Source organism: Sus scrofa, chromosome X (genome assembly GCF_054392235.1).
Source record: "Sus scrofa isolate SSC_HxYL_T2T_F1_AM1 chromosome X, Sscrofa_HxYL_maternal_Yorkshire_Landrace_v2.0, whole genome shotgun sequence".
In the NCBI taxonomy this organism is placed as follows: Eukaryota; Metazoa; Chordata; class Mammalia; order Artiodactyla; family Suidae; genus Sus; species Sus scrofa.
In genome coordinates this window covers 102,735,541-102,755,035 of record NC_139401.1, presented here as the reverse complement: position 1 = coordinate 102,755,035, position 19,495 = coordinate 102,735,541, and the positions used below count along the sequence as shown (strand labels likewise).

Genomic DNA, 19,495 nt, shown 5'->3' with positions numbered 1-19,495 from the left:
CCAGTGGTAAAAGATCATGGGCAAGTTAGTCATGGGGCTTGATCAATATAAGTGAATTCTAATTTAAAGGAAGAGAGCAAAAAGTATCACCTCAAATGAATTGCAGTAACATTTGTTTCTAGACTAGTTATTAATGTTGTCTGATCCATATAAGTAAATGCTTTCTGAAGAACAAGGAGAGGCAAATAGATGGCCAGATAAGCTGTATTATATACTACTTGCTTATCAAAAAGACTATGTGGATGTGACTGGCATTGGAATTTTGTCTCAAAGTGCAACTTTGGTGAAGAAAAATAGCTAGGAGTATGATAGAATCTCTTAGTATGAGGAAAATACCAGAGTATGGTAATAGCAAGCTGTAATAGAAGTGGTGGAAGTCTTCTGTCAGAGTTGGCAGGAAGCTAGAATTCTGACAGTAAGTTATCCTGGGTTGCAGTGCAAAAGAAAAAGGACATCTAAAGTGGGCAGGAAACTTCAGCTACAGTGGTAGTGGACAAAAAAAAAAAAATCTGTCAGTGGATAGGAAATTCTAACTACAATAGAAAGCAAATCTGCTTTCTTAGTGGAAAGGAAAGCCAGGGAATCCCAATTATGGATGAGCAGCTAGAAATCTTACAGTGGAAATAAACATGGGCAACTAATATAGGGGAAAGAATTCCAGGTAGGCTGGAATAATTGATCAGATCTTCATGTGAGTAGAAATATGTGCAGATAGTGGCCAGCTGACCAAAATCTGCAAGGTCAGCAATATAGAGGCAGAGACCTTGAAGACTGGACCACTGGACTTTTCTGAGAAGCGCCAGTGAGCAGCAAAACCCTCCACCCCATTCCCAGTTAAGAGCAGAAACAGAAGGATCAGAATCTGAACTGATAGCTGAAGGCTTTCTCCAGATGGGTAAGACATCAAAAAGGAAGTTGAATTTATTACAATAATTTTAGTGAGCATTTGGAGGAGGTTAGGGGTTGCATTTTATTTTTCTAAGTGAGATGGCAGTTGAAACATATTAAAGAAGGGCATTCAGAGTGAGGTCAATCTAGGGACATGCTCTGGACTTTTCTCATGGTGGTAGGAGGGTGGGTTTGAAACACTTTTAATGTCAGTTAGTGGTTTATAAGCATTTTCAATCCATAGATTTTTTTTTCCTGCTAGGAAACATTTTTGCTTTCAGAACTTTTTTAGAAATGACAATGCTAATTATAATTTGAATGTAAACATTACTGTTTCCAGAGATTAAGTTGAGGTTAAAAATCTGGCCTTGAAATTTATCTGAAAAAGAATTCTGGCTTGCTTCTCCCCCCACCCACATTTCTTAGGTGTGTATTTCATTATATAGCAAGTCAATGCTTTTCTAGGTCTTTTTTTTTTTGTCTTTTTACCTTTTCTAGGGCCACTCCCACGGCATATGGAGGTCCCCAGGCTAGGGGTCTAATCAAAGCTATGGCAGCCAGCCTACACCAGAGCCACAGCAATGTGGGATCCGAGACACGTCTGCAAACTACACCACAGCTCACGGCAACGCCAGATCCTTAACCCACTGATCAAGGCCAGGGATCAAACCTTAAACCACAAGGTTCCTAGTCAGATTCATTAACCACTGATCCACGATGGGAACTCCAATGCTTTTCTAGGTCTTTACAGAACAGTATCTCAAGTCTCCAAAACTGTGCTAGAAAGACAATCTCAGAAATAGAAGCTCCTTGGAATACCAGTGACTATATATTTAGCTAAAACTTTTATATTTAAAAGTTTTTCTTAAAGTGCTAATGTATCTTAACCTTATTTCTCTTAAAGCAGTTTTCAACTACAGTTAACTGATTGCGAAGAGCTTTTAAGTTTTATTGTCTAACTCCATAGAAAGATAATACTGTTCAAAATCAATTTGTTAAAAACTTAGAGATATAAAGCTACATGAAAATTTTGGTGTCACTCATCTTCTGAGGAAAAGGGCTCAAAGTTTTAAGTGATTTAATTTAAAGCGAAGCTGGGGCTAGCCCAAATCTTCTCCCAGGTAATTTGGTCTCCCGTTAACCATATGATTGTACTTTGAAGTACAACCATAGCATTGTGAACTTAAAGTTTAGTAAGATATTATAAAAATTCCAGACACAGCTGTTGATTTTTTTTTTAGCTTTGGTCTTCTGTAGGCATTTCTGTTAACTGGTAGGATTTGTATTTGTGCACACTCTTCTTTTTTTAACTTTGTCTTTTTAGGGCTGCACCTGCAGCATGTGGAAGTTCCCAGGCTAAGGGTGGAATCGGAGCTACAGCTGCTGGCCTACACCACAGCCACAGCAGTGTGGATCCGAGCTGCATCTGTGACCTACACCACAGTTCACGGCAACACCAGATCCCCGACCTACTGAGCCACAGTCAGGGATCAAACCCGCATCCTCATGGATACTAGTTGGATTTGTTTCCATGGTACCACAACGGGAACTCCCTGTGCACACTGTTTTCTTAAACAGTTCTCTGTTGCTTATTTGTTGTAAGCATGAGACAACTCCACTTACAACAGAAATAATGTAAATGATGAGACTTCTAATAGACAAGGCAGGAGGCTGTGTGTTGTGGCGTCCTTCCCCCTTTCCCTATCCCTCCTCTCCTTTTCCCTTTCTCTCCTTCCTTCCATCACTCCCGTCCTCCTTCTTCCCCCCGTCCTTTCTTCTTTCTTTCCTTTATTTCTCTATTTCTTCTCTTTCTCTCTCTCTCTCTTTCCCTTCCTCCCTCCCTCCCTTTCTCCCTCCTTCCCTCCCTCCCTTCCTTCTTCTTTTTCTTTTTTTCTTTTTCTCTTCTCATCTCCCTTGCTCCCTCTCCTCCTCATCCTGCTGCTGCTTTTTCTTCTTCACTTTTTTTGCTGCAGGATTCTGGATAAAGCCTGAGTTTTTCTTTATCTCCTAAGCAACTAGACCATTCTAGACGTGCCCTGCTATGTAAAATTGTGTGTATTTGAGCTGGCTATTAATATTTCAATGCTGTAACATGAAAATGTAATCTATATGAAGCAATATACAGTGTATTTTTTTATGGCTGCACCAATGGCATTTGGAAGTTTACTGGCCAGGGATTGAATCTGAGCAACTAGGGCAACACTGGATCTTTAACCTGCTGTACCTGGTTAGGGATCAAACCTGTGCCTCCATAGCAACCCAAGCCACTGCAGTCAGGTTCTTAACCCACTGTGCCACAGCAGGAACTCCTCTAGTATATTTTTAAAATTAGTTTTTTAGTATAAAATCTAACAGACACAAGAAGCTCCATAAAGCTAATGTATAGGTCACCTAGTTCTTAGGAAGCCAACAACCTTATAACCACCACTTAGGTTAAAAAAATAGAATTTTGCCATCTGCTTACCCTCATCATAACCCCTTTCCTCTTCTCAAAAGTAATCAGTCCTGACTGTTATAGCAATTCCTTCCTTACTTTCTTTATAGGGTTATCATCTAAAAGTTCATTTCTAAGCACTAGTTTAGCAATCCTTCCCCCTCCCCCATAAGTCTCTTAATCTAGAGACTAACCTTTTTTTTGTAATTTATTTGTTGAATAAATGGTGTCATTTGTCTCCAAAGTTTCCCGCAGTCTTGATTTCACTCGATGACATCCTCTGTTACAGTTTAATATGTTTGTCAGTCCTGAATTTCCTGTAGGTTAGTAGTTGGTTCTATAGGCTGGATCAGATCTGGGTTTATTTATTTATTTTCTCTTGGCTTCTTAGGTGGCGATGTGTTCTATTTGAAGGTACACAATGTTTGGTTGCCTCTCTTTTCTATCATTTTAGTTGCCGCTAAGGATCAATGCCATCAGTCTTTAGACTGATATTTCTGGATATTTTGGTTGTTAGAAACTCATTCTCTAATATAAGGAGAGAGTTGTGGGAACAATATTCCCTTAATTCTCACATGTTGATAAATGAGTTTGTAGCCTTTTTATTTGAAAGCCAGGCTAGGTATACAATCTTCTTCTCACTTTTCCTTTCCTTGAGAATATTAAATATGCCATTCCATTTCTTGCTAGCATAATGATTTGTTATCAAAGTCTGACAATAATCTGGCTTTCTCTTCCTTATGAGCACTTTTGTCCTTTTTACTGACTTTTTTCTCCTTAAACTCCAGTAATTTTACTAGAATATGTCTCTGTTGTTTTGGTTTGGTCAATTTCCTTTTTTAATATGCAGTTTTAAGTCCTATTTAAGATACATTTTCATGAATTATACTTTTTTTGCAATTGTTCTGTTTCTTTCCTTTGATTTCTTTGTGGATTGAGAGCCTATGGAAAGTGAAATAATTTGAACAGCTGCTTGAGGTGTATCAACACAGGGATGGACAAATAAAGAATTGCCAATCAGTATTTAGGCTAAACTCAGATTAAATGGCATACATTTGTAGTGGAGCCAACTTTGTTTGCAGAACAGCAGATATGAACAAAACAGATGTTTGGGTATGGTGACAAGGCAGATAGCACGGAAGGGTAAGGGACTGATGGATTCTAGAATGCTCCTTGAAGTATAGCTGAAATAATTACCAACATATTAAATTGCACGAATAGGTGAAAATACATGCAGGTATTTCTGGAAGAGTTTCAATTTATTACTATTTTATTTTATTCATTTTTCTTTTTAGGGCTGCACACATGGCATAAGGAAGTTCCCAGTCTAGGGGTCGAATAGGAGCTGTCGATGTTGGCCTCTGCCACAGCCACAGCAATGAGGGATCCAAGCTGAGTATATGACCTACACCATGGCTCATGGCAACACCAGATTCTTGACCCACTGAGTGAGGCCAGGGATTGAATCTGCATCCTCATGGATACTAGTAGGATTTGTTTCTGCTACACCACAAAGGGAACTCCCATCAATCAACTTTAGAATCTCACATGGTTTTATTACTTCCAGCTGCCCACTCTTGTTCTTTCTATTACTACAAAGTCAATTCTTCTTTCTTGATCTCCTCCCTTGTAATTGTCCAGTCTGTATCCATTTCTTGCTTGCCTTGACCAAGATGGTGAAATGGAGTTGGAATACACTGTGGGGAACCGAATAGCATCCTAAAAGTGAGCTTCCTGACTAATTTGCCCAGCTTGCAACTATCTCCCTCTAAAGAATCTCAACCTATTTCTGTCCTTATCTATTTTTAAGATGTATTTTGCTGCTACTTTCCACAGATAGCTCCAGGTTGCTGATGCTTTCACAAGTAACACCAATACCTAAATTCTTTGTTGGACAAAGGCAACATTGCATATGCTGAATCCCTCATTGTGACAGTGCTGCAGATGCCTGCACTTAGAGTACTGACCCTGTGCCAGAGATAGTGCATCATATTGTGGCCCAAGCTGTTGGCACGCATGCTGCTGATTCTTTGGTTTCCAATGTTCTACGGAGATTTACTTGCTTTCTGCACCCCCTTGCTGAAGGATTCGGACTGAAGTCTATGAAGCCTGACCTAAAATACAATCTAATGTTCACCATGCTGTAATCATAGTCTTCCTCTTCTCATCCTCAAATACTAATTTATTTCCATTGAATCATATCTGTTCATCTTGCCATATGATTCTTTCCCTGAAGAACCCTTAAGATCTTAGCATAATATGTTTCCAGCCTCACCAAGTTATCCCGATAATGCTCACATTGTACCTGGAGCCCCTGCTACATTCTTCCCTTCTCCATTAACCCCAGTAAAAATTTTTCTTTTGCTTTTGCTTTTTAGGGCCATACCTGCGTCATATGGAGGTTCTCAGGCTAGGGGCTGAGTCAGAGCTATAGCTGCTAGCCAATGCCACAGCCACAGCAACACAGAATCCAAGCTGCATCTGCGACCATAGCTTATCTGGCAATGGTTGGATTGGATCCTTAACCCACTGAGCAAGGCCAGGGATCGAACCTGCGTCCTCATGGATACAGACTGGTTAACTGCTGAGCCACAATGGGAACTCAAAAATTTTTTCTATCTTTATTAAGAGCCTACCCCCACCCAACAATCAGCCTGAGTAATTGACACAACTTCCAATGAAAGCTTACAAATACTAAGGCATGGAGAAGAGAGAAAAGTGGAGCCATCTAGTCTTGTCTGTTAGTTCACACAAGTTGCCATAGCCCTGTTGTTGCTGTCACTGTCTGATAACTCATGAGGCCCAGCAGGAAGCTGCTGTTCACTGCTTGCTTGGGATATGGTAATCTTTCTCTTGGAACATGGGTATATTTTATGGGCTTTCTTAAGGCCCTATCTTGAACACACTTTCCATAGCCATTTCCTTTGTGAAGTCGTGAGACCTCACTGTCCACACTGCTAAGAATCAGGATGCTGGCTTTTATTTTGTGATCCACATACTTCTTGCTTTCAATTTTCCCCATCTCTTAGCTCGGGGAACTATCCAGACTGTGGGGAAAACCCCAGTCGCCCCATCATTCACAACTCCTATGATTTAATTTAGTTCAATGTACTTCTCCCATCTAACTCAGCTGAAGTGGTGGAGGGTAGGGTGAGGTTCACAGGAGTATTTATTTATTTATTTTTCAGGGCCCCACCTGTAACCATATGGAAGTTCCCATGCCAGGGGTTGAATCAGAGCTGCAGCTGCCAGCCTATGCCACAGTCATAGCAACGCAGGATCCAAGCCACATCTGCAAGCTATACCACAGCTCATGGCAACACCAGATCCTTTAACCCACTGAACAAGACCAGGGATTAAACCTGCATCCACATGGATACTAGTATAGTCCTTAACCCGCTGAGCCACAAAGGGAACTCCTCACAGGAACATTTAAAATCTCTGTTAGAAAGCCTTGGAGTGAGTGTCTAGCAGCTGCTTGATGCTCTTGTAAGAATTTATATATGTGGAGAGGTAGTTCACTCTTACTATCTTTAGATTTGGGATTTCTAACTGAAAATGTGACAAAAAGTCCCATTTATAAATCTGTAAATCTTCACTAGTAAATGTCAGTCTTCACCTTAAGTATAACGAAAGTGCATGTACTTGCCTCTTACCTGTGGTTTTAGGAAGAGTCCTCTTTCAAGGCTGGAAAGGACTCTCTCTAGCATCCTGAAATACAGGCGTGCTTACAGTGATCTGGGATGGATACCACTGTGGGACTATCCCAAGAGGAGTTCTGGTCAGTGATGATGAGAAAAATAAAATAAGGTAGGGAGTTCCCATTGTGGCTCAGTGGAAACAAATCTGACTAGCATCCATGAGGATGCGGGTTTGATCCCTGGCCTAGCTCAGTGGGTTAAGGATCCAGAATTGCCCTGAGCTGTGGTGTAGGTTGCAGACATGGCTCAGATCTGGCGTGGCTGTGGCTATGGCTGTGGTGTAGGCCGACAGCTATAGCTCTGATTCGACCCCTAGCCTGGGAACCTCCATATGCCATGGGTGTGGCCCTAAAATGATTAATTAATTAATTAAGGAAGCATTTAGTTATTGTACAATAGCACAAAAAAAAAAGCTATGTGCTTAAATTGCTCTTATTGATGTAGTCACTAATTAGTGTAAGTAAGTCCATTGTTAACATAGAATTCCAGGGGAGAAAACAAGTTTTGTGGCTCAGGGATAAAAACACCTTGATATCGTGCTAGGGATAGGTAAGGAACAGCAGAAAATGGGCACTGTGGAGAATACAGGCAGTAGAGTGCTTTGTAAATAGCAGGTTAGTGCAGTGGGCTACCTTGCTCATTAGGGGACTGTGTTACTAGATAGAGACCATGCTCTGTTCGACTTTGGGATACTATGAAGCACAAAGTTTGTAGAAAACATGGGAATTAAAAGACTTGAGATATGTGCAACAGACCTTATTGGTAAGATCCAATGACTGGGGTGTATGTGTGTATGTGGTGATAGTGAAATTTTTTTCAAATTTTGTAAGAAGACAGAAATGCCTATAAAAAAACACTCAAGAAAGAAGAGACTGTGAAGAGGTCTATTTTCTCAAATGCAAGGCGACCATCTTATTGATTGATTGATTGATTGGTAAACCTTTCTTTTCTCTAGCCTTACCTGAGGTTGCGTGGTAACCCAGGGCGGAGACTCCCTGATCAATGTCTAGCTGTGCTGCAATCTTTTCATGATGGTGCTCTGCAGCCCTTGGGCTCAGCTGACTGATTCTGCTTTGGACAACCTCCTCAATTTTTAGAGCATAGCTGGTGGAAGTCAACCTCATTTGCTTTTATAGTGAGAATGCTGGGGTTTAGAGGTGCTAAGTGTCATGGGCTAAGGGCTGTTGTGTGGCCATTGTGGGGGTTGATTAAGCCTGGGCCCATGTCTAGATGACCTTATTGCCTGGAGATGCAAGCTGCTTTTTACTGCTGGCAAGCTGAGGAAGGTCAAAGAGAGACTCAGTAAGACTGGAGCTTTGAATCGGCATCATTTTGTTTTGCCATGTTTCCAACATATACCTTTGATTTTTAGAACATTAGAGCAGAAAAAAATATCTTAAAGACCTTAGAATTCCATGTTCTTTAAACTATCAGTCACCATCCTTACTGGACTGTAAAGTCAGTTTCATAGGTCACAATGAGCAACATTTTTTATTTTATTTTTTTGTCTTTTTGCCATTTCTTGCGCTGCTCCCGTGGCATATGGAGGTTCCCATTGCTAGGGGTCGAACCAGAGCTGTAACCACCGGCCTACGCCAGAGTCACAGCAACGTGGGATCCAAGCCACGTCTGCAACCTACACCACAGCTCATGGCAACACCGGACCCTTAACCCACTGAGCAAGGCCAGGGATCGAACCCGCAACCTCATGGTTCCTTGTTGGATTCATTAACCACTGAGCCACGACGGGAACTCCGCAATATTTTTTTAAATAGTAAATAAAACAGAAACTATCACAGGAGTTCCCATTGTGGTGTAGTGGAAATGAATCCGACTAATATCCATGATGATATGGGTTTGATCTGTGGCCTTGCTCAGTGGGTTGAGGATCCAGTGTTGCTGTGAGCGGTGGTGTAGGTTGCAGATGAAGCTCGGATCTGACACGGCTGTGGCTGTGGCGTAGGCAGGCAGCTGTAGCTCCAATGTGACTCCTAGCCTGGGAACTTCCATGTGCCACAGGTATGGCCCTAAAAAGAAAAACAGAATCTATCAGTCTCTTTCCCCACAAATAGTTGTGGGTCCTGGTCTACAAAAAGATGGTTTTGACTTCTAGACAATAAATCTGGTCTCCTTGTAAAAGGTATTTCTTATGTAGATCATACTCAGCAAAATTTAAAAGTCCCTTCTCTTCTCTAGATTTTCCACTTTAGTGATGAGGAAACTGGGTGGGACTTGCCCAAGGTCATGCAGTTAATCATATTATACCAACTAAGTTTGCAGAGTATTCAGCCAGCAGAAGATAAGCTCTAAAATGACTTAATAGATACAGATATGAGCTTTATCTACAAGACAGTATTCTTCATTAAAGATAGGGATTCTTTTTTTTTTTTTTGTCTTTTTGCCTTTTCTAGGGTGGCTTCCCATAGCATATGGAAGTTCTCAGGCTAGGGGTCTAATCAGAGCTGTAGCCCCCGGCCTATGCCAGAGCCATAGCAACGTGGGATATGATCCGAGTCTGCAACCTACACCACAGCTCACGGCAATGCCGGATCTATAACCCACTGAGCAAGGCCAGGGATCGAACCCACAACCTTATGGTTCCTAGTCAGATTCGTTAACCACTGCGCCACGATGGGAACTCCAAAGATAGGGATTCTTGCTTTTCACTATAAAAAGAAGGAAAAACAAGCTACTATAAGGAAGCTTCCCTTTCGTTGATAACTTCATGAGAGTGATAATTCATTTAGTTATCTGAGATAGTGATTATTTTTTGCTCTTGAAGCGGGGTATTCATAATTCAGAAGCCCAAAGTTTGAAAGCTTCTATCTTCCACCTTGGAAACACCATGAGATACTTTTGTGGGCAAATGGAATTTTGTTGTTTTATTCCTTCTATATAGAATTGGTGGATCACACACATTTGACTTGAGAAGCTGAGCAAACACAGTCTGACTCTAGTGTATAATATAGAGTATATTATGGTGAATAGTGTGTAATAGTGTAGCAAAGGAAATATCTTGTCATTGAAAGAAGTCACAAAATCAAGCTGAGTTAATTCAGACTCAGCACCAGAGAGAGAGAGCATTTGTGCAAGGCAGACAGGCTTTTAAAAGGAAAAATGTAGGTCACTGGCCTAGTAAGAGCAGAGCCTGGTCATTGACAGCCTGACCTTCAGTGTGTTCGTCATTTTTCCTCACAATCAGAATCCCTTTGTTCTCCACACAGGCATGGAACAGATGGGGTCTCCTAGCATGAGGTGTAATTATTCTGTCCCATCCTGTGGCTCAGGTGTGTTTTCTGTCTGAAGACCATCATTTTCTATACTTGTTGGAGAGCAGTCCCATTCTTGTTCCTTGACCAGACTCTGCCAGATCCATGGGCCTCCTTTGTCAGAGAGGTGGGGCTTCCAAGTGCCCAAGGGGCACATTCCCAGCAATGATGGCCTTGGCTGCTCTTCCTGAGTGAAACAGTCCTCTAATGTATCTATGTTTGTGCCAGACAGGTATGGAAGTCCTGCTGCCTCCTGAGTGATAATTCTTTTTTTTTTTTTTTGTCTTTTGTCTTTTTGTCTGTTGTTGTTGTTGTTGCTGTTGTTGCTATTTCTTGGGCCGCTCCCGCGGCATATGGAGGTTCCCAGGCTAGGGGTTGAATCGGAGCTGTAGCCACCGGCCTACGCCAGAGCCACAGCAACGCGGGATCCGAGCCGCGTCTGCGACCTACACCACAGCTCACGGCAACGCCGGATCGTTAACCCACTGAGCAAGGGCAGGGACCGAACCCGCGACCTCATGGTTCCTAGTCGGATTCGTTAACCACTGCGCCACGACGGGAACTCCCTGAGTGATAATTCTTTCCTGTGGGAATTGACCTCCTTGACAGATGCATTCCTTTATTTATTTATTTTTTTTAATTAATTAATTAATTTTGTCTTTTTGCCTTTTCTAGGGCCACACCCACAGCATATGGAAGTTCCCAGGCTAGAGATCTAATTGGAGCTGTAGCCACCGGCCTACGCCACAGCCACAGCAGCATGGGATCCGAGCCTCATCTGTGATCTACACCACAGCTCACAGCAACGCTGGATTCCTAACCTACTGAGCAAGGCCAGGGATCAAACCGACAACCTCATGGTTCCTAGTCGGATTCGTTAACCACTGCGCCATGATGGGAACTCCAGACAGATGCATTCCTGTATCAAACTCTACCACACTCTTGGGACTACATGTCTAGAGGTCAGCGACCACTCACATTCTATGTTGCTCTTCAGGTGAGACTATGCTTCTTTAAGACTGGTATGGAAGTATCGCTGCCTTATGGATGATAACTCCTTCCTGCCTAGGTATTCATCTCAGATCTGGTCCTAGGAAGGCTCTAATTTGCTCATCTTTGATGGATAATCACTATGGATTTGGGCAATGGGAAGAGGAACAGGAATGCAATGGGAAAGGTTCAGAGAGGCTCCAGGTTCCGTCTCAGTTCAGAGTCTTCTGAATACTTGGCCTTGACCATTAGCACATATGCTGCACCTAGAGGAAGAACCTGGGTCTTCCTACTTGAATGGTGCCCAGAAGTCTCCTTTGAGCCCCTGGGGGTGTTCTGCAGGCCTTTCTCCAGAGGCTGAAGAAGCTATCTAGAGGGTCAGCTGGACCCCAGGGCTGCAGGGCACTGTCATGAAAAGATTGTAGCACAGGGGACATTGGCCAGGGTGTCTTCACCCTGGGTGACCATATGATTTTAGGTGCAGCTAGAGAAAAGGATAGTCCATCAAGAAAAATAAATCTGGTAAATTAATTTAAAACCTGCTTTGACATACCACATGCAGCCTCCCAATCATATATAGTGGTGGTGTGGTTCATTTCCTAGGGATTTATGGTTGTCATTTGTTCCTATGGGCAGATACTAGAAACAAAATACAAATTAACAGAAGGAGGTTATTGTAGATTTTGGTAACTCATAGATGAAAGGAAAAAATAAGTGAATATTTAACCCGAAGGACAAGTGGAACAAGGGTTCAATAGAGTAAGCCAAGACACTGGAACAAGGCTGCAGAATGCATATGCCTCAGTGAAGAAACATATAAAACTTCTAAATATGCATGATTACAATGTTTGGTTTAATTAAATAAAAGATATTATTCTCTGTTAAACAAAAGGAATTCTTTCCATGTATCACAAAAAGAGGAAAATAAAAACAAACTTCCACATGGATCACTCCCAACCACATATGGTGCCTTGTCAGTAATATCTAGGTAGTTCCCTGAAGATTCATGTTTTTTTTTTTCCACTTAAGGTAAGATCTTATTAATTAGGTAGCCCAAGACTGTGAAGGCTGTAGAAGAGTCAATTGTCTTAACCAAGGGGTTAATAGGACAAATAAAGGAAAAGAAGTCTCTGACTTCAGGATCCACAGGGGATCAACCACCTTGTCTGATCCAGTGACATATACTTCTGTACAAATTGAAGAAACAAACAAGCAATAAATAACTGTGAAAACTAAATAACAGGCTAATGTTGTCAAAAATGGCAAAGGACATTTGAAAATTCTCTCCTCCATAAAAGCAATGAGAAAATAGGTAAAAATGCGTTAGAATCAACTTTTCAGAGATCTGGAAATTAACAAAGGCTTATGGCAATTTTGGAAATGTTTATTCAATAAAAAATGACTCAGTCTTGATTAGAACAGTGAGTTTGTGGTGTTTTAACATCTCTTATTTACATTGCATTCTTTCCAGCTATGTAGTAGTCTTGAAAACCAATAGTTCATAATCACAATAAAAACCAACATGATGGCATCACTGGAGGGATCAGGACAGTTTTAGAGCTGCTTCAAAGCCTCACTCCCAAAGAACTGCTGTTATTTGACTGATTCTGGAATGCCCCTACTTGGAAAGAGGTACTCAGAGCTCACATAGTGCTAAAAGCCTTTTTCTTAGGGGTATTTATCCAAATTATTTACAGCATTGTTTAATTTCAGGATTGCCTTAAATGGTGGATAATAGTTAGAACAAAAAGAAATAGACTAACCAAAAACTTAAAATGAAAAACTGGAGAATGAAATGTCCAAATTCATTGACTTTAAAATGCTCTCATGTATTCCTGGGAGTCCAGATGGCCACACACCTGCTCAGGCTGTGTGCAGCTCATCAAAGATCTGAGAAAGACCTAAGTACTAAAAAAGGTAACTATTTAAGTAGATATAACATATAATTAAATGCATTTTTAAAATGATTTTTTCTATATGGTTTAAAAGGCAAATTCATAAGTCAATAATTATAAATTGTGTTAGTGGGCAGTCAAAGTATAACTGAATTTATATGGCAATAATAGCATAAAGAAGGAGTGAATAGAGGTATCTAGGAGAAAAGTTTTATAAAATACTAAAATTAAGTTTATATTAATCTGAACTAATCTTACATATCAGTAATCACATTAAATATAAATGGATTATACCCTTTCATTGGAAGAAATTGGCAAGATGAATTAAAAAACACAATGCAATGAATGCTGTCTATTAGAGACACATTTTACATTAAAAGATACAAATAAGTTGAAAGTAAACTGTTTTTTAAAATAGTAGATACAAATAGTAACCAAAAGAGAGCTAAAGTGACTGTGTAGTAATATCAGACAAAATAGACTAAGACAAAAATGTTTACTAGAGAAAAAGAAGTACATTTCATAATGATAAAAGGGCCAGTCCATCAAAAGATGTAACAATTATAAACATTTATGCCATACAAAAGAGCAAAAATACATAAAGCAATATTCTCAAAATTGAAAGGAGAAATAGAAAAATGAACAGTAGCTGTAGGAGATATGCTATTTTCAAAAATAGATAAAACAATGGGACAGATGGTGAACAAGAAAGTAGAATACTTGAATAATACTATAAAACAACTATACCTAACACTATACCTGACCACTTAACACATATTCTTTTGAGGAATTCATGAGGATTCATGGAACACTCTCCAGGATAAAGCATATATTAGGCTATAATACAAATCCTTATAAATTTAGAAAGACTGAAATCATACAGATTATGTACTCTGACCACAGTGGAATGCAATTAGAAATCAATAACAAGAAAATGGACAATTTATAAATATGTAGAAATTAAACTTCTAAAAACCCAAAAGGTCAAAGAGGAAATCGTAACAGAAATTAGAAAATACTTTGAGATAAATGAAAATTAAAATATTAATAAAATTAAAGAACAAGAAAGATTTCAAATCATAACCAAACTTTCCACCTTATAAAACTAGAAAAAGAAGAGAGAATAAATCCAAAGTAAGCAAAACAAAGAGATAATAAAGATTAGAGTGAAAGTAATGGAATAGAGAATAGAGAAACAAGAGAGAAAATAAACAAAACCATTTTTTTTCTTCAAAAAGGTTAATGTCTACAAATAACATATACTGGAGAAGATGTGGAGAAAAGGGAAGACTCCTACACTGTTGATGGGAATGTAAATTGGTACAACCACTTTAAATTGGAAACAGTATGGAGGTTCCTCAGAAAACCAAATATAGAACTACCATATGATCCAGCAATCCCACTTTGGGCATATATCCAGAAAAAACTTTCATTCAAAATGATACATGTGGAGTTCCTGTCATGGCACAGTGGAAACGAATCTAACTAGGAACCATGAGGTTGTGGGCTCGATCCCTGGCCTCACTCAGTGGGTTAAGGATCTGGCGTTGCCATGAGCTGTGGTGTATTTTGCAGACACAGCTTGGATCTGGTGTTGCTGTGGCTGTGGTGTAGGCGGGCGGCTACAGCTCCGATTAGACCCCTAGCCTGGGAACTTACTTATGCCGCAAATGTGGCACTAAAAAGAAAAAAAATTTTTTTTGAAAAGAAAAAAACACAAAATGATACATGCACCCCTATGTTCATTGAAGCACTATTCACAGTAACCAAGACAACAACCTAAATGTCTATTGACAGATGACTGGATTAAGAAGATGTGGTACATATACACAGTGGAATACTACTCAGCCATAAAAAGAACAAAATAATGCCATTTGCAACAACATGGATGGAACTAGAGTCTCTCATACTAAGTGAGGTAAGTCAGAAAGAGAAAGACAAATACCATATGATATCAGTTATATGTGGAATCTAAAATCGGGCACAGATGGACCCATCTACAGAACAGAAATGAACCCATGGACCTGGAGAACAGACTTGTGGTTGCTGAGGGGGAGGGGGAGGGAGTGGGGTGGACTGGGAGTTTGGAGTTAGTAGATGAAAACTATTGAATTTGGAATGGATAAGTAATAAGGTTCTACTGTATAGCATAGGGAACTACATCTAAACTTGTGATGGAAGATAATATGAGAAAAAATGTGTATATATATATATATATATGTATATATATATATGTGTATATATATATATATGTATATATATAACTGGGTCACTTTGGTGTACAGCAGAAATTGTCAGAACATGGTAAATCAACTGTAATAAAAATATTTAAAATATTAATAAAATTAATAAAACTTTATTTTGACCAAAGAAAAGGAAAAAGACTTAAATTAGTAAATTTGAAATTAAATGAATTAAACAGAGAACATTATTAACATCCTTACAGAAAGAAAACTGTTTATAATATCATACTGTGAACAATCGAATGCCAGCAAATTAGATTACCTAATGAAAAGGAAAAATACTTAGTAAGACACAAACTGACAAGACTGACTCAAGAAGAAATAGAAAATGAGAATGAAATTATAAAAAGCCAAAAAAAATGAAATTAGTAATAAAAAGGAAAGCCTAAGACAGATTAGTTTCCCTGGTTAATTTTCCCACAGATTTGTTTCCCTGGTTAATTTTCAAACATTTAAAGGAATTAGTAATATTTGTTCAAAAAAAAAACTCTAAAAAATTCAGAGTAAAGAAAACCTTCCAACTCATTCTATTGGGCTAGTATCATGCTAAAACTAAAACTAGACTGAAATATAGAACAAGAAGAGAAATATAAAAATGAATAACCTTTATGAAGATAGGCCCCAAATTCTAACCAAAATACAAGCAAACTGAATACAGGAACATACTAAAAAAAAACTATACACCAGATGTGTTTACCCCAAGAATGCAAGATTGATCTGGCATATAAAAATCAATTAATATAATACTCAATATTTATAGAATAAGAAGAGGAAAAACACTCAGTCGTCTTAATAGATAAAGAAAAAGCATTCAATGAAATCCAATATCTATTCTTTTTTCTTTTTTTATTATTATTTTTTAATTATTATTTCCCTAATACAATTTTTTTCTACTGTACAGCATGGTGACCCAGTTGCACAGACATGTACACATTCTATTTTCTCACATTATCATGCTCCATCATAAGTGACCAGACATTGTTCCCAGTGCTATACAGCAGGATCTCATTGCATCTATTAACCCCAGGCTGCCCATTCACCCCATTCCCTCCAACATTTATTCTTTTTTTTTTCATTTTTTAAAATTACTCAAATGAATTTATCACATCTGTAGTTGTATAATGATCATAACAATCAGATTTCCATCCCACAGCCCAAGCAGATCCCTCCACCCCCCAAACTGTCTCCTCCAGAGACCATAAGTTTTTCAATGTCTATGAGTGAGTATCCATTCTGCAAAGTTCAGTCTGTCCTTTTTTCAGATTCCACATGCCAGTGAAAACATTTGATGTTGGTGTCTCATTGTATGGCTGACTTCACTTAGCATGATAGTTTCTAGGTCCATCCATGTTGCTAAAAATGCTGGTATTTCGTTCTTTTTGATGGCTGAGTAATATTCCATTGTGTATATGTACCACCTCTTCTGGATCCACTCCCCTGTCGATGGACATTTAGGTTGTTTCCATGTCTTGGCTATTGCAAGTAGTGCTGCAATGAACATTGGAGTACATGTGTCTTTGCGAGTCGTGGTTTTCTCTGGATAGATGCCCAGGAGTGGGATTGCTGGATCAAATGGTAGTTCTATGTGTAGTTTTCTGAGGCATCTCCATACTGCTTTCCACAGTGGTTGCCCCAATTTACAGTCCCACCAACAGTGTACTATGGTTCCTTTTCTCCACACCCTGTCCAGCACTTATTGTTTGTAGACTTTTGGATGATGGCCATTCTGGCTGGTGATGATGCCATTCTGGAATCATGGTTTTGATTTGCATTTCTCTAATAATGAGTGACGCTGAACATCTTTTCATGTGTTTCTTGGCCATCTGTATGTCTTCTTTGGAGAATTGTCTGTTTAGATCTTCTGCCCATTTTTGGATGGGGTTGTTTGTTTTTTTTGGTATGGAGCTGCAGAAGTTGTTTATAACTTTTGGAAATTAATGACTTGTCAGTCGATTCACTTGCAAAGATTTTCTCTCATTCTGTGGGTTGTCCTTTTGTGTTGTTTAGGGTTTCCTTTGCTGTGCAGAAACTTTGAAGTTTGAGTAGGTCCCATTTGTTTATTTTTCTTTTTATTGTCAATACTCTGATAGGTGGATCTGCAACATTTATTCTTAATAAAAAAAAATACTCAAGGAAGTAGGGGTAGAAGGAAACTTCTTCAACTTGATAAAGCACATAAACAAAAACTCACAGCTGATACCACACTCAGTGGTAAAAGACAGCAACTTTCCTCTAACATCAGGAGGAAGACAAGAATGTCTGCTCTCACCATCCACTATTCTTCGTTATACTGCAGATTCTTGTCAGGACCATTATGCAACAAAAAGAAATAAAAGAAAAAGAATGTATACATGTATGTGTAACTGGGCCACCATGCTGTACAGTAGAAAAGTGATAGAACAGTGTAAACCAGCTATAGTGGAAAAAATAAAAATCATTATATATATATATAAAAAGACATCCATATTGGAAAAGTAGAAGTAAAACAATTCCTAATTTCTATATATATACATGTCTGTATATAGAAAATCCTAAAGAATTCACATAAAAATCCTTTAGAATTGAGCAACGTTGCAGGATACAAGATCAAGACACAAAAATCGATTTTATTTCTATGCGCTCATAATGACAATCTAAAATTATATTAAAGAATTAAAGAAACAATTTCATTTAAAATATCATTAAAATTATAAAATACTTTTTTTTTTGGTCTTTTTGCCATTTCTTGGGCCGCTTCCACGGCATATGGAGGTTCCAAGGCTAGGGGTTGAATCAGAGCTGTAGCCGCTGGCCTACACCACAGCCACAGCAACTCGGGATCCAAGCTGCATCTGCAACCTACACCACAGCTCACGGCAACGCCGGACCCTTAACCCACTGAGCAAGGCCAGGGATCAAGCCTGCGGCTTCATGGATACTAGTCAGATTCTTTTCCACTGAGCCACGACAGGAACTCCTGGTTAACTGACTTTTGACAAGGGTACTGATGCCATCCAATGGGGAAAAAAGACTAGTATTTTTAAGATATGGTGCTGGGACAACTGGATATATACATGCAAAATAAAGAATTTGGACCCCTGCTTCACCTCACATCATATAAAAAAATTAACTAAAATATTAACTCAAGTTAGATCAAAGACATAAATGTAAGAGGTAAAACTGTAGAAACAGACTCACAGTCACAGAAAACAATAGTATGGTCACCAAAGAGGAGAGAGGAAGAACAAATTAGGGGTACTGAATTAACAGATATAAACGACTATACACGATATGAATAAGCAACAAGGATTTGCTATATAGCATAGGTAACTATACCCAATATCTTGTAATAACCTGTAATGGAATATAATCTTCAAAAGTACCAAATCATTGTGCTGTATACCTGAAAATAACAAAGTAATGTAAATCAACTATGCTTCAATTTTTAAAAATGGAAAAAAATACTCTTATAAGAAAATAGAGTTGTCAGTCATCATGACCTTAAATTAGACAATGGTTTCTTTGATATAACACCAAAAGTAAAAGTGGCAAAAGAAAAAAAACAGATGAGTGGAACTTCATAAAAATTATAAACCTTTTGCTTCAAACTACATCATCAAGAAAATGAGAAGACAGTGGACAAAATAGGGGAAAATATTTACAAATCATGTGTTTAAGGGTACAGTGTCCGGAAAATGAAGAATACTTATAGCTCAATAAGAAAAAGACAAATAATCCAATTAAAAAACAGGCAAAATACATGAATAGACATTCCTGCACAAAAGATGTAGTAATGGCCAGTAAGTGTATAAAAAATTCTCAACATCATTATCTATTCAGGAAATGCAAAGCAAAACCAACATGAAATACCACTTCACATCTACTAGGAAGGTTATGATAAAAAATTTGGAAATTACAAGTATTTGTGAGGATGTGAAGGAGGTAAAATCTTTATACCTTGCTGTTGGAATATAAAATGATTAGCTGTTATATATACAAAACATTTTGGCAGTTCCTCAAAATGTTAAACATAGAGTTACCATATGAGCTGGCAATTTCACTCCTAAGTATATATTCAAGACAAACGAAAACATAT

General features: G+C 38.8%; 1 protein-coding gene across 1 annotated transcript in view; it reads left to right on the top strand.

Moving 5' to 3' along the window:
- The window catches only part of LHFPL1 (LHFPL tetraspan subfamily member 1), a 119,489-nt gene that overhangs the window by 14,394 nt on the left and 85,600 nt on the right, over positions 1 to 19,495 (top strand). The window lies entirely within an intron of this gene.